Below are 15,480 nucleotides of genomic sequence, written 5' to 3'. Positions count from 1 at the left end.
GAGATCTCAAGAATATGTGAATAATTTCTTTTGCTTACCCTATAGCTGATTTCCTTCTCCATTACACTAGTGTCTTATCTCACAATTTCGACATGGAGAAAACATTAGGCTCTACCCAGTAGATACCTTGATATCTCTTGAAAGCCAACGATAGCACGTTCAAACTTCAGCTCAACTGGTTATGAAGATCTGTCTACAGATGCAGAATATTTTGTAATCTAAGTGCGGCGTCACGAGAAATTTATAAGGCAGCAAGATTTTGCCATCGTACGTTTACTAATCTGTAATTTCTTTTTGATTTATATTTATATTAGATCACTGTTTATGGCGCACAGCCGGCCGCGGTGGTCTAGCGGTTCTAGGCGCGCAGTCCGGAACCGCACGACTGCTACGGTCACAGGTTCGAATCCTGCCTCGGGCATGGATGTGTGTGATGTCCTTAGGTTAGTTAGGTTTAAGTAGTTCTAAGTTCTAGGGGACTGATGAACTCAGAAGTCACATAGTGCTCAGAGCCATTTTTTATGACGCACAATCGGATTATTAATCATTTCATTGGCCGATACTGGCTAGCACCACGTACTAACAATTTCTGTAGTACTGTATGTTTGGGAGTTAATTAGAGCTGAGAACTGACAGAAAGGCCGACGTGGGCTACCTGTTCCTCAGAAGCCACTATCAGCTAAAGAGGGACTAGGAAGAGAGTTGTCATGTTCTTGCAGGGACGAACATTTACTGCCCTGTGAGAGAGCACAGCAAGGAGGCGCCACGTAAACCCAGTAGCGTAGACAGTGTTGGTGGAAGGTTGCACTCTTGATAGGCAGAAAAAAAAGCTTCTGAATAGTGTACATGGCGAAAAACGCTTCGAGATGGGACAAGGAAAAAAAATACTTCCTTTTAGTGCAAAGGAATGCGCGGGGTCACAAACGATGGTGGTGAGCTGATCTCCGAGGAATCCTTTCAAAGAAAGTAGGAGGAGAAATGGAAACTTCTACAAAATCTTCTGAAAGGAGTATGAGCTTCAGGTGATTGGCTGGCAGGTTCAAGGCCCATGTAATGGCCGCTGGGATTCGTCGCCTGAGTGCAAACACAGACGCTGTGTGTAAAGGAGGAAATCGTCATACGGCGTGGAGAGGCACTTCCCTATCGAAATCGATTGAAGCCACTTCCCTGCGGGGAGCAATCAAAGACACTTCCCTCCAGCGCTAGACCTAAAGACTTCACTGACGACAGTCACAATGGAGAATTTGGCGGTTAGATTCTGAGATGTGCTGCTTTCGACACAAGGAACAGGGAGAAAAGATGCTAGTTTTGGTACGAGGTACCCTCCGCCACGCACCGTATGGTGGATTGCGGAGTATGTATGTAGATGTGGATGTATTGCGTGAAGTCGTTTCTTCGTGAACAGGGTTGTTATTCTGTTTACTTGAATGACGATTCTTTGCCTTTCTGTGGAGTCTGACGTACTCCGAAGTGTTATTGTACGGAAGAATATTTGAGTCGAATTTCCGTCCCTGGCTAGCGAGCAGACAGAAACCCTGACGCGTGTTTTATCTTATATTGGTTTCAGCCAAAGACCAGATCACTGGTGCAGTTAAACTGCTGTCTGTACTTCAATAGGTGATATGCGCATTCCTGTTTGGTGGATAGGGAAACACTCATAGTAGATTTGTTGCGTTTCACTTGCTTGTTCACTGAGATTTTTCTGATAGTACCAGTCAGGGTGTGGGTCTTCTGTTTCTCACCACTAATGAGTATCAGCCAACTTTGTGTCAATCTAATAAAGGAGGAGCGGTCTAAAGAAAGTCAAACATACGTTCTACCATCTCGAAGTTACATTTAGGGTAGAATCCGACAATGTGTACTTCGTATTCATATAATTGTTTGGACTCTACATGGTTTTTCTAGAATAAATCATTTACGGTGTCCGAATTGTGGTTCATTCTAATAGCATCCCAACAGGAATGATTAGTCTAAACTGAAGTGAAGTAAAACCAGAGCACGATACTTCGTTTTATGGAAATATCTGGGTGTAGGTTGTCAATGGTAGGATCGTTTTAATCATCCGTAGTCATGAGTTCAATTGCGGAGACAACATTCGGCAACCACACATACATGTACTATGTGTTACAAACACCTCGGGGGCTTACATAAATAATTCACCTATTTGTGTTTTCTCAGTGGAACGCAACATATATACGGACTGCTTTTACACTACTAGACTAAGGAAAGAAAGGTTCATTTAGTGTAACGTAATTAACTGTGTATTTCCCTTGACAAGGTTCTAAATCACAGAAATGCTCACTAACGGGAAGAAGATAACCATTTTTTAACAGTAGGCAGAAAGCATTATTACTGCCTGGTGTATTCACAGTTCCAATTAGGCAGCGTAGGCTTGTATATGGGGACAAATCTTCGATTAGTTTCGGCAAGTTTCAGTTTAAACTTAGAGCAAGGCAGGAACGTATCATTTACAAGTAAGATAGCGTCTGGAAAGATTGTACACGGTTGTCACACAGCTTCCTATGCTAAAACCAACACTAAACGAAGTTCTTAATATTAATTATTCGTGACTATACTTTACCGTATCAAGAAAGCGGAAAGAAAACAAGGACACTAAAATATTTTAAAAATATTTATAGACTCTAGATGATCATTTATTGACCGACAGATCGCAATTTGTTGAAGTAAAGAAAAACTCTCCTTTCAAGCTAAAAGAAGTTAGGCGAGCAATCAAGAAGATCTTTAATCAAACGAAACAGGCTGATCGTTAGTCTATTATTCTGGCGACGTAAAGCAGTTGATCATACAGATGAGACATGTAACGTACACAAGCTCGTAATTCAAGCACGTTAAAGATACCGGGAGTTCATGCAGATGTTACTCCATCGGAAGTTGCCTTCGATTTGTTAGCGCTGCTGACAGCTGACGGCCAAGGTTTGTTTGCTCTTCGCCCTGGGCGAGTATGCTTTGTTTGTTTCTTGGACAGGCGGATGTTACTACTTTCTTCTCCTCGCTCACAGATACAGAGTGGCGCAGATCGTACGGGGAGATTCCATGACTGAAGCCAGAATGAGAAACAGATATTGGAGGTCATAGAGGACACAATGGAACAACATTTCTTGCACCACGTTTTTTCCTTTGCCCTTCAGATTTAATAGCGATTCTATCTATCCGATATATCAAAACAAACCGAAATTTTCAGCTTAATTGTTATTAATACTACATTCCCAGCCCTTTCATTAAATTTTTCCTTAAATTTTGATGTCGGACGATGTACTCCTGCAACGTCCGCAAGTGTTGGCCATAGTTATACCTATTTCACTGATTAATGTAGAGAAAACCGATACTGTTAAGTCAGTACTCTTGGACTTTTCCTTTCTACAGAAAATGTTTACATTGACTTGAAATTAAAGAGATAAATCGGCAGATTTCAAAATACTGACATGACAGATGTTCTAATCATCGGTTTGAGCTCTTGGGATAGACAAATTCTACCCATGTGCAGAGATGGACCTAATTCGATACCGGCCGGCCGCGGTGGTCTAGCGGTTCTAGGCGCTCAGTCCGGAACCGCGCGACTGCTACGGTCGCAGGTTCGAATCCTGCCTCGGGCATGGATGTTTGTGATGTCCTTAGGTTAGTTAGGTTTAAGTAGTTCTAAGTTCTAGGGGACTGATGACCACAGATGTTAAGTCCCATAGTGCTCAGAGCCATTTGAACCATAATTCGATACCGGACGAAGGTTGGTAGCGAGTCAATGACATAAGAAGGGCAAGGCATACGCATAAGGCGAAATGTTAGATGATGCACAGAAGAGAAAAAAAGTTCCAGTGTATTTTATTATAAAGTTAGTGGTAACTCAGTAACATCTGATATCTGAAGTTAATATGGAGAAGCTATATCGTGTGAACAGCTACACTCAGTTTACAGAAGTGACTGAAGTGACTGTCCACAAACCTCCCGTGTCATGTGCTTTTAAGGAGCGTTCGAGTGGCTTGGAGAATTCATGAAGAAAGTGATGCAGTGACGAGTATCGCAATTCAAATCCCGGTCTAGCCACCAATATTTAAATTTTCTGTGGTACATGTAAATAGCTTAAGGCAAACGCAAGGTATGGCTCCTGCGTAAAAAACACCGCTAATTTCTTTCTCAAGCTTTGACCAGTCGGAGTGTACCGTTATGCTGCATTGATAATGACTCATCGACAGGATCTTAAGTCCTACTGCTTCCGTTTGCAAAACAGTTTAGTGACGTACTGTAAATATTGGAATAGGTAGATTACAACACAAATATGTTGCAGATATCCTTAAGCAGCTCAGTTAGGGGTTGTTGGAAGAAGAACGTTGGTAGGGAAAATGAACAACAGTATTCTCGATAGCAAAAAAATGGCTCTGAGCACTATGGGACTTAACATCTATAGTCATCAGTCCCCTAGAACTTAGAACTACTTACACCTAACTAACCTAAGGACATCACACAACACCCAGTCATCACGAGGCAGAGAAAATCCCTGACCCCGCCGGGAATCGAACCCGGGAACCCGGGCGTGGGAAGCGAGAACGCTACTGCACGACCACGAGCTGCGGACTCTCGATAGCAGAGTATAGCGTCTTACAAAGTATAAGTGCACATGTATGTGATGTATGTCTAGAGCAAGAACCATACGGGCAAGATAACAGGTGATTTAGCTCGTTCGGAGTTATATCATGAAGTCAATTTTCCATCACTCCGTATTACAAGAAGGGAAAATTGAAGGCGATGAGTGGAGAAAAGAAGATAAGGGAAGGGATTAATGATATCAGCTGTATCTGGACTTAATGCGGAATCAGCGGCGATGAGTGACAATTTGTGCTGGATGGGGACTCGAACCCGGCACACATTATCACTCGTCGTCGCTGATTCTGCATTAAGTCCAGATGCAGCTGATATCATTAATCCCTTCCCTTATCTTTCTTTTCTCCACTCTTCACCTTCAATTTACATAATGTATGTCACAGCTGCGATATTCGCATGTCCGAAAGAACAGACACCACGCATTCAGTAAAGAACATGGAAAGACTAATAATGATATAGAAGGCGTGGGAAAGTGACCACTTCAACATTAGGACGGCATTTTCTCGTGTGTGACGAAGGCTTATCAGGACGAGGTGCTGAAACAGCTGGAGCAAAGGCCGGCCCGTTCTGCCGGCTGTACCGTACAGCTGACGCATAAACATCGCCCATATCTGAAACTAGCGGACAGATAGCCGTTCCGAGGACTCCACTTTGCTAAACTCTCGCGAAGTGCATCGTGAAGACTACGGCTTAGTATGAACATCCTCTAAAACACTTTCTATTTCTCTCACGTTTGGAGTGTGGGAAGCATATCTTCTTGAATGCTATTTGATCAAAAGTATCCGGACACTTATTAGTAGACATTAATATGGAACGTGTTCACCCTTCGCCTTTATGACGACTTAAATTCTGCTGGGGTCAGTTTCAGTTAGGTTCTAAAGGTCTGTGGAGGAGTGGTAGCCTATTTTTCCTCAAGAGCCAAAACCAGAGAATGTAGAGTTGAGCGCCCCACTAACCGAACATCATCATCATCATCATCATCATCATCATCATCAGAGAATGTAGTGATGTTACGCTAGTCTAAGAAAATGGCTCCAAGCACTATGGGGCTTAGCATCTGAGGTCATCAGTGCCCTAGATTTAGAACTACTTAAACCCAACTAACATCACACACATCCACGCCCGAGGCAGGATTCGAACCTGCGACCGCAGCAGCAGCGCGGTTCCGGACTGAAGCGCCTAGAACCGTTCGGCCACAGCGGCTGGCGACGCAGGTCTGTAGCGAAGCCGAAATTCATCCCAAATGTGTCCCACTGACGTCAGGTCAGAATTCTGGGCAGGCTATTCCACTACAGGAATGTTACTGTCCACAAACCATTGCCTCACAGATGTTGCTTTCTGATAGAATAATCAACATGTACATCTAAATACATACAACTTCCATGCAATTCACACCTAAGTGCGTCGCATAAGGTTGATCGAACCACTTCTTTACTGTTCCACTTTGGAACAGCGCACGAAAGAATGGAACACCTATATCTCTCTGTGCGAGCTCTAATTTCTATTATTTTATTACGATAATCATTTCTCACCATATAGGGGATCGACAACAAAAATTTTCGCTTTCTGAGGAGAGAGTTGGTGATTGAAATATCGTGAAAAGATCTCACCGTCACGAAAAGCGTTATTGTTTTAGTACCTTCCACCCCAACTCATGGTTTATATCCGTGACCCCCTCTTCCCCGTTTAACGATTATACAAAACGAGCTCCCTTCCCTTGGATATCTTCGATGTCCTCCGTCAGGACTGTCTGGAAACGATCCCATACCGCAGAGCAACACCCTAGCAGAGGACGGACAACCGTTGTGTAGGCAGCCTCTGTACTAGTTTCGTCGCAGTCTCTAAGTGTTCTGTCTTTGGTCCACCTTCGCTATAACATTATTTACGTGACTGCCCCAATTCAAATTGTTCGTAATTGCTATATCTAGGTATTTAGTTGAATTGACATATTGTTCATTTGTGTGAATTATAGTGCAACAGAAATTTAACGCATTCCTTTTAGAATGGCTCTAAGCACTATGGGACTTAGCATCTGTGGTCATCAGTCCCCTAGAACTTAGAACTACTTAAACCTAACTAACCTAAGGACATCACAGAATACCCAGTCATCACGAGGCAGAGAAAATCCCTGACCCCGCCGACAATCGAACCCGGGAACCCGGGCGCAGGAAGCGAGAACGCTACCGCACGACCACGAGCTGCGGACTCTTTTTAGAACTCATGTGGATGAACTCACACTTTTCATTATTTAGAGTGAATTTCCACTTTTCGTATCATACAGATATCTTTTCTAACCATTTTGCAATTATTTTTTATCTACTGATAACTTTACTAGACAGTAAATGACAGTACCATCTGCAAACAATCTGAGAGAGCTGCTCATATTATCTCCTAAATCATTTATACAGATTAGGAACAGCAGAGGACGTATACAACTGCCTCGGGAACACCAGATATGAATTTTGTTTTTGTCGATGACTTCCCCTCAATTACCACGAACTGTGCACTTTATAAAAATAAATCACGGACTCAGTCGAACAACTGAAACGATACCCCATAGGCATGGAATTTGATTAGAAACCGGTTGTGAGGGACGGAACCAAAAGCGTTCTGGAAATCCAGAAACTTTTCTGAACTCTTCCTCTAATCTACGCAGTACACAAATCTGTGAATGCGTTCACATCTTTCCGCATTTAGCATTTTGTTAAACGCAATAAGTGGACCGCAGCCTAACGACGAAAAACACCTCCATACCGCGACAACGCTTCCTCCGTACTTCACTGTTGGCACTACACATTATGGCAGGTAACACTCTCCAGACGTTCGCCAAATATCGGATAGCCACAGAGTATAGCGTGATTCATCACTTACATCATACGTCTCCGGTCATCCAATGTCCAGTGGCATCGCCCCTTACGCCACCCCGACCGTCGCTAAGCACATGACAACAGAAATTGGCCTTTCATTTCGTTTGATTTTTTACAGCCACCCTCCGCAATGCTGGATGATCCTCGTCCGTCAGTACATGTGGTCTTCTTGCTCTTGGTTTAGCTGTATTTGTCCCTTCGCGTTTCCACTTCACAGCCACATCATCAACAGTCGACCCGGGCAGTTTTAGAAGGGTTGATATGTCTCAGATGGATTTGCTGCTCAGGTGGTATCCAATGACTAATGCACATCCGAAGTCACTGAGCTTTCCTGACACACCAATTTTGCTGTTCCCGCTTCTCTACTGACAACATCATACTGCTCGACTCCTTTTATACTGGCGGGTCCATCTCTCTTGACTTCTGCTGATCAATTCAGGATTACATACTTGTGTCCTGATGCTTTTTTGCAGACAGTGTATGAATCGGTACGTACTTAAACAATCTTATTTTTATGCTCTGAAAAGTGTTTACTTAAATGAATACATTTTCAGAGCTAACAGGCGACACTAATTTAGTCATAGCTTTGATCACTGCGGGTGACGGAAGTAATCAGGCAGCGTGTTAACTCCGGACATTTGTTCCACTTTTACCCTTGTGGTGCTGACAAACTGTTTGGAAGGGGAGTCACTTTAGGTTTTCAGGGACTACCTTTGACCTACACTTCACATGGATCTCGCATGTGGATGAAAGTGTTCGAAGAGATGAACGTGTGAGGCCCATAACACGCTACTGTGAAAGGTGATTCTGAACGTTTACATAGAACAGACGTGTTATCTCGGACTAGAGTGCTCGCTCAAGAAGGGAGAAAAAGGGAATATAGAAATAAATATGTTTACGTTGTAATAACGGCATCGACTGTCTAGTAAAAAAGCTATTTGCAGACATCGAGGAAGTTATTTTCGGTGTAAAAAAGTGTTAAAGGATCTCCCATCTCCCATGTCATACAGAAGCGGAGAATTAAACATCACTGTAATGAATATGCAAGGTCTGTCTATGGCAGAAAGGGAAGTGTGTGTGTTGTTGCCAGTGAAATAAAAAGTATTTTCTGACAGTCACTTGACAGTAATTTAAAACACTAATACGTAGGTTAACAAGGCGAGCAAATCATAGCTAGGGGGCAAGAGGCTTATCCACAGCAAATTGACTGTCCGATTAAGTTTTTATTTGCTACCCGTCAAGCTTTTATAACCTCTACACTGCTGTCTTAGTTAAAAGGATTTACATTTGGTGTGCTACAACAACAACCTTGCTGGGTGTGTGTAAGTGCATTCAAGATGAGAAAGTGCCAATGTGGTGAAAGTTGCGACAGCGAGTGAAATCACAGCAACCTTAAACTAGCCTTACGCGAAAACAGAAATTTTGCTAACAATAGCCACCGTAAAAACACTATAGAGAAAAATTTGCCGACAAAAATATGTGAATTAAGGTATTACAGTTAAACCCAGCCTCGATTGTACAGAACAGCGACATTAGATTCAGACCCAGGTCTGATGGCCCACTTCAGAGTATTTGTCAAAGGAAACACAGCATTAATGCATCTAGAAATCGAAAAAAATGCGTTTCGAAAATTTTCAGAAACAAAGAAAAATAAACAAGAAAAGATACCAACAGAATAATATCAGATGCACTAGAAATTTTTAACGACTATTTTAAATGTTTTCGTTGCCGTTACAGTAGTTAAAGGCGTTTTCAGTGTTATTCAGGTGTATGGCTACCAAGTCTAATCCACAACTTTTGCCCAAGACTATATGGAACTACTAAGAATGGACTTTAGCCACGCTGCTCATATAAGATACTAGCGATAGCACAGAAAACAGCGAAGATAACACAAACTTTTGTAGTGACGTTACTTATGACCATATTCGCTTCAGTACGCATATGAGCAACAGTTCGTGAGTTTTTAAGTTCTTGGAGTTAAAATAGTATTTTAAAGTTGTAACTGTGGCACCAACTTATCTAATTAATAAGTTTTAAAACATAGTTTTACCTTTAGATTTCTAGTTTCTGTCAAGGTTCAGGGGAGACGTACAAAATTTGGTGCACAACTAAATGTGAATGTCGACAGAACAAAACTCGGTACCCTGTAAGCCAAATGTAACGCTAAAGTGCGCGCTATAACCGTGATTCCTTTGTATTTCTTGTAGCTACAAATACTTGTTGCTTTGTGACAATGAATTAAGAACTAACAGAACGATATGACGCAAAGTCTAAAATTCTGAAATCGTATTTAATAGGAATGGGATTGGAATCTTCCCCTGGCCATCCAGATGTCGGTTTCACGCGGTTTACGTGAATCATCTAAGGTGAATTCTGGGATCTTTCCACGAATGATTTCCTGCCAAACTCTTATCCAGATGTACCACATGCTCCGTCTCTGAATATCCCAATGTCGACGATACATGAAACATTAAACTATGGAATTTGGTTTAAGAACTTAGGACAGGTGATACGTGCTCTTGGTAGTGAATCTTATTCACCATGTCATCATATAAGTTTTGAGGGGCGTGTACTTACTCTTTCTTGACGTTTCGTGACGGCTTTTCGCGGGTGACGCTGTAGTAGACAGAGAAGTTGCAGCATTAGAAAATTGCAGCGAAATGCAGGAATATCTGCAGCGGATAGGCACTTGGTGCAGGGAGTGGCAACTGACCCTTAACATAGACAAATGTAATGTATTGCGAATACATAGAAAGAAGGATCATTTATTGTATGATTATATGATAGCGGAACAAACACTGGTAGCAGTTACTTCTGTAAAATATCTGGGAGTATGCGTGCGGAACGATTTGAAGTGGAATGATCATATAAAATTAATTGTTTGTAAGGCGGGTACCAGGCTGAGATTCATTGGGAGAGCCCTTAGAAAATGTAGTCCATCAACAAAGGAGGTGGCTTACAAAACACTCGTTCGACCTATACTTGAGTATTGCTCATCAGTGTGGGATCCGTACCAGGTCGGGTTGACGGAGGAGATAGAGAAGATCCAAAGAAGAGCGGCGCGTTTCGTCACAGGGTTATTTGGTAAGCGTGATAGCGTTACGGAGATGTTTATCAAACTCAAGTGGCAGACTCTGCAAGAGAGGCGCTCTGCATCGCGGTGTAGCTTGCTATCCAGGTTTCGAGAGGGTGCGTTTCTGGATGAGGTATCGAATTTAACACTTCAGGCCTTAGCTTCCGTCATCTTTATGAGAATACACTGGCGTAAAAACTCAGGAGGAGGAGGAGATTACTGTTTAACGTCCCATCGACGACGAGGTCATTAGAGACGGAACACAAGCTGGGATTAGGGAAGGATGGGGAAGGAAATCGGCCGGCCCTTTCTAAGGAACCATCCCGGCATTTGCCTGAAGCGATTTAGGGAAATCACGGAAAACCTAAATCAGGATGGCCGGACCCGGGATTGAACCGTCGTCCTCCCGAATACGAGTCCAGTGTGCTAACTCAGGAGAGTGTACTGTCGTGACAGGTCATTCTACGAACACTGGAACCTAGACTATTTGAAAACTACTGATTGTATAACAGGCCGTGCTGAGAAGTAACGCCTTTGAATTTTTTTATGTGAAGTTTTTAAATAAAATAGACTTCATTAACATTCTACATCTTTATTCTTCAAGTCTGCACATTTATTTCTTAACATAGTCATCCTGGAAACGAACACATTTTCCCAAGGAGAGACCAGTTTGTTGATACCATCACTGTAGAATGTTTGACTCCGTTGATGGAGCCACGACTCACCTCTGCTTACACCGCTTCGTCACTTCACTATAAAAGTGAAAGCGTTGAAGGTGTTCTTTGCGTTTTGGAAACATATGAAAATCGGATGGAACTAAGTCAGAGCTGTGTGGAGGATGATCGATGGCTGACAGTGAGCACAAGGTGCGGACTGTTGCAGATGTCGCAGCTCACGTACGTGGCCTGTCACTGTCCTGCTGAAGAGGGGGTGCTCCACGTGTTGACGGTCAGAAACACGGTTACAGCACGCAGTTTCTCACGCCTCGACACAGTTACGTTACACACGACCATGTTACACGCTACAGTTCGGAGCCCTGTAGCGGCAGAGTGTTGCAACTTGGGTCAGAGAAACGGGAAAGTCGAGCAGTATGCTTGACATATAATACCTCAATAGCTATCGAGAACAGAACAGAAAATTCGGAGGCATTCCTTTTCAGCACGCCACCGCTTAATATTACTTAAGAGTGATTTTCTTCTGTGCAACAAATAACAAATATGTGGCAATCACGTTCCGTGTTCTACAAAAAAGAAAATTTCAGTGATGAGTGATGTTACTTCTTCACATTTCTGTTGGCAAAGTACATGACAGTTTACTGGCGACATCTTTTCGCTCTATACCATTAGACTGTACGTTTGGTGCAGCATTAATGGCAATTTTTTCGTTGCGTGAATGCATTATGCTTAGATGATGGACTATCATTCATTACCAGGTATGTAGGAATCTACAACTCACATTCAGCCTAAGTGATAATTATTACATAGAACTCCCTATCTGAAACATAACAAGATTCTAGTAACTAGAGAGAACTGCTGTACTATAATTTTTTTACGTTTTCAGAACAAGTTTTTGATCTAAGCTTATCTTCAGACGGCACCATACAACTCTTGCTAAACTGTGACAACGTGAGCGTTACAATTCTCTCACAAAGAGAAAGTACCCCTTGACTAAATAATCATGGATTAAAACTGTACTTTTGAGACAAATGTTCATCCTCTCGTATAACGTTAGTTGGCTAGACAGTTAAGTGTCACTACCCACTAATTCATTTAACTTAGTGAATTAACAATTTTTCTGTGTAGAATAATTTATCGTTATTTCATTACTTTTGTGTAACAAACCGGTCACGAAAACTGACAATGCTCGGGAGAGCGGTGTGCTGACCATATGCCCCTCCTTGTCCGCATACGGTGACGGCTAAGGGCTGAGGACGACACAGCGGGTTCGAATCCTGCCTCGGGCATAGATGTGTGTGATGTCCTTAGGTTAGTTAGGTTTAAGTAGTTCTAAGTTCTAGGGGACTGATCAACTCAGAAGTTGTCCCATAGCGCTCAGAGCCATTTTTGAACGACACAGTGGCCGGTCGGTTTCAAATGGTTCAAATGGCTCTGAGCACTATGGGACAACATCTGAGGTCATCAGTCCCCTAGAACTTATAACTACTTTAACCTAACTAACCTAAGGATATCACACACGTCCATGCCGGAGGCAGGATTCGAACCTACGACCGGTCGGTTTCCGCTGGGCCTTCAAGGCCTGTTGGACGATGTTTGTATAACAAGAATTGCATGCCGCTGTCTCACGTTGGACATATTTGTGGTACTTGCGACATAAATCGTTATCGTCCAGCATCAGCTCGATGTCTCACAAACTACCCCAATGCAAAAGGAAAACCGCTAAGTTTCGGATTATGGGTTTATAACCTCTGAATTGAAAGAAAAGGGTCTGAGTACGACAACGAACTGTCGGCTACTGTCACCATCAGATCTCTACTTGGGATTAAAGTAGCACAATAATGAGATGTACTAATTAATAATTAATTTATAATTAACATCTCTCATTCTTAAGTTATTTTAAAAATCAAGACCTTTCATTTCTATGTTAGTTTAGTCTTAATTATATATTTAATATGACAGTAGCCGAAATGTCATAATTAACAAAGAAATATATTACAATCTAGACGGGTTTATTCGCAAAAAATCGTTGTTAGCCAAAGCAATGACTGAGCAGGGGATATGACACTTCCTGACAGATTAATGAGATGTGCTGGTGCGGAACTCGAACCCAGAACTTTTTCCTTTCGCGTACAGTTGGTAGAACACCTGCCCACGAAAGGCATAGGTTCCCGGTCCGAATCACAGACCGACACACCGTTCAATCTTCCAAGAAGTTTCAAACACACCGCATATTCATGTGGAGAGTGAAAATTCATTCCGGTATCAGGACACTCACTGGCAGATTGATAATGTGTGCTGGTGTAGTACTCGAATCCAGAACCTTTGTCTTTCGTGGGAAAATGCTGTGCCGAGTGAGCTATCCACAGAATCCATACAATGCCAGCATGGCAATCTGTGCCTGGATAGATCAGTTGGTAGAACATTTGTCGACGGAGGACAAAGATACTGGGTTCGAGTCCCAGACAGATATATAGTTTAATCTTCCAAGAAGTTTCAAACATACTGCATATTCATGTGGAGAGTGAAAATTCATTCTGGTATCAGGACACTGACAGGCAGAATGTTAATGTGTGCTGGTGTAGAACTCGAACCCAGAACCTTTGTCTTTCATGGGAAAATGCTGTGCCGACTGAGCTATCCAGACACAGAGTCCATACAATGCCTGCATGGCAATCTGTGCCTGGATAGATCAGTTGGGAGGACATTTGTCGACGGAGGACAAAGATACCGGGTTCGAGTCCCAGACATACATAGTTTGATCTTCCAAGAAGTTTAGTTTCAAAATAGCGGACACTCGTGTGGAGAGCGAAAACTCATTCTGGAAGCAGGAAATATTCTTAAAAGAGGACATAGCATGTGGAGCAGAATTTAGATGGTCCCTCGAGGAGTAGGTGAAGAGGGCGAAAGGAGCTCATAAGGCGGAGAGGAGTAAAAAATCGAGACAACCACCAGTGGAAGTTGTCAGGAGAGGATCTCGCCCAGCGACGGACCAGACCAGCTGACATAAGAACAGAGAGTCTGGTGACGGACTGGCGACTAGCAGCTCGCCACGCTGTGGAGCAGCAGCACTCACCGCGTCCTCGAAGGCGCGCAGCTCGGCGATGAGGTCGCGGTCGTGCAGACGCCGGCGCAGGTCCTCGACGTCGGCGCGCAGCCGGTCGCGCTCTGCGCGCGCGTGCACCACCTCGGTGACGAGGGCGGCGGCGAGCAGCGCGGCCAGAGCCGCCCCCAGCAGCAGCAGCGCCAGCCGCCAGCGGGCCCCCAGCGCCGCCCCCCGCCTCGCGCCGCCCCCGCAGCCCCTGGCCGCCCTGCCGCCCTCCACAGGCCCGGGCCCGGGCAGCAGCCCGTACTTGGAGCCCGTCAGCGGCTCCTGGTCGGCCGACAGCGCCGCCGGGCAGTTGCTCATCATCACGCTCGTCATCGTGACTTACTCTACTAACAGACCAGTTGCCCCTAACTACTGTACTCCTCCTCTCGAGCGCGTAAACTTCTGATCCCCGAATTCAGCAAGTGCTGTCTCTCGACAGAAAGTTCAGTGGAATGTCAGACGACTAGAAAAGCAATACACGTGCGGGTGCTACAGTTCCCCTCAGCTGCCGGAGACGGCGCTATCCTTCACGTACTGTGACCACCGGCGCTCGGCTGCACTCGTGAACATAACGCCCCGGCGTGGTCGCGTGCTCTGGCGGTCGCGGGCTCGCGCGGCGTGCTCGCTCCTTTCGGTGGTAGTCGGCGGGCGACTGAGTGCGGCGCGCACGCACGCGGCGTTCTTATTCGCCGGCGTAGGTCGCGCGCTGGCCGCGTGGTGCGCCCCGAGCGACCGCCGAGTAGAGGAGCGCTCCCCAGTCCCTCCTCCCGCCGGTTCGGCAGGCCGGACCGCGCTTCCGGTGCTCGTCCCGGCTCCTTTGTGATACTGCCTCTGCAACCGCGCCGCGACACGCCGACAGTCTGCGGCACTAGTCGCTGCTCTGGAACTGTACGCTCCGTACAGGCGCGGATTCCGGTTCCTGGGCGGTGTGTTGCATTTTGGTACTGTCTCCTAGGGATGGGAAAAACCGATCGGTTGAAAGCGAAATCAGTATTTTTGTTATGAATAACCGGTCTCGGTATTTGAAGTCTCGCTGACACTCATAACCGCCATAGCATCGGTGCTAAAATGTTTCCTTGTTTTTTTTTTTTATAAAAGCAACGGCCTTGCCGCAGTGGATACACCGGTTCCCGTGAGATTACGGAAGTTAAGCGCTGTTGG

At 44.4% G+C, this 15,480-nt stretch overlaps 1 protein-coding gene across 1 annotated transcript in view; it reads right to left on the bottom strand.

The window, feature by feature from the left end:
• Positions 1-14,445, bottom strand: part of LOC126249312 (uncharacterized) — a 448,424-nt gene extending 433,979 nt beyond the window's left edge. The window contains exon 1 of the mRNA XM_049950969.1: positions 14,305-14,445. The gene's annotated coding sequence lies outside the window, so the exon portion shown is untranslated. The remainder of the gene's footprint in view (positions 1-14,304) is intronic.
• Between the last annotated feature and the right edge of the window lie 1,035 nt (positions 14,446-15,480).

This window comes from Schistocerca nitens, chromosome 1, assembly GCF_023898315.1.
Source record: "Schistocerca nitens isolate TAMUIC-IGC-003100 chromosome 1, iqSchNite1.1, whole genome shotgun sequence".
NCBI classification, from domain to species: Eukaryota; Metazoa; Arthropoda; class Insecta; order Orthoptera; family Acrididae; genus Schistocerca; species Schistocerca nitens.
Note: the sequence above shows the minus strand (reverse complement) of the source record. Positions and strands in the feature narration are given on the sequence as shown.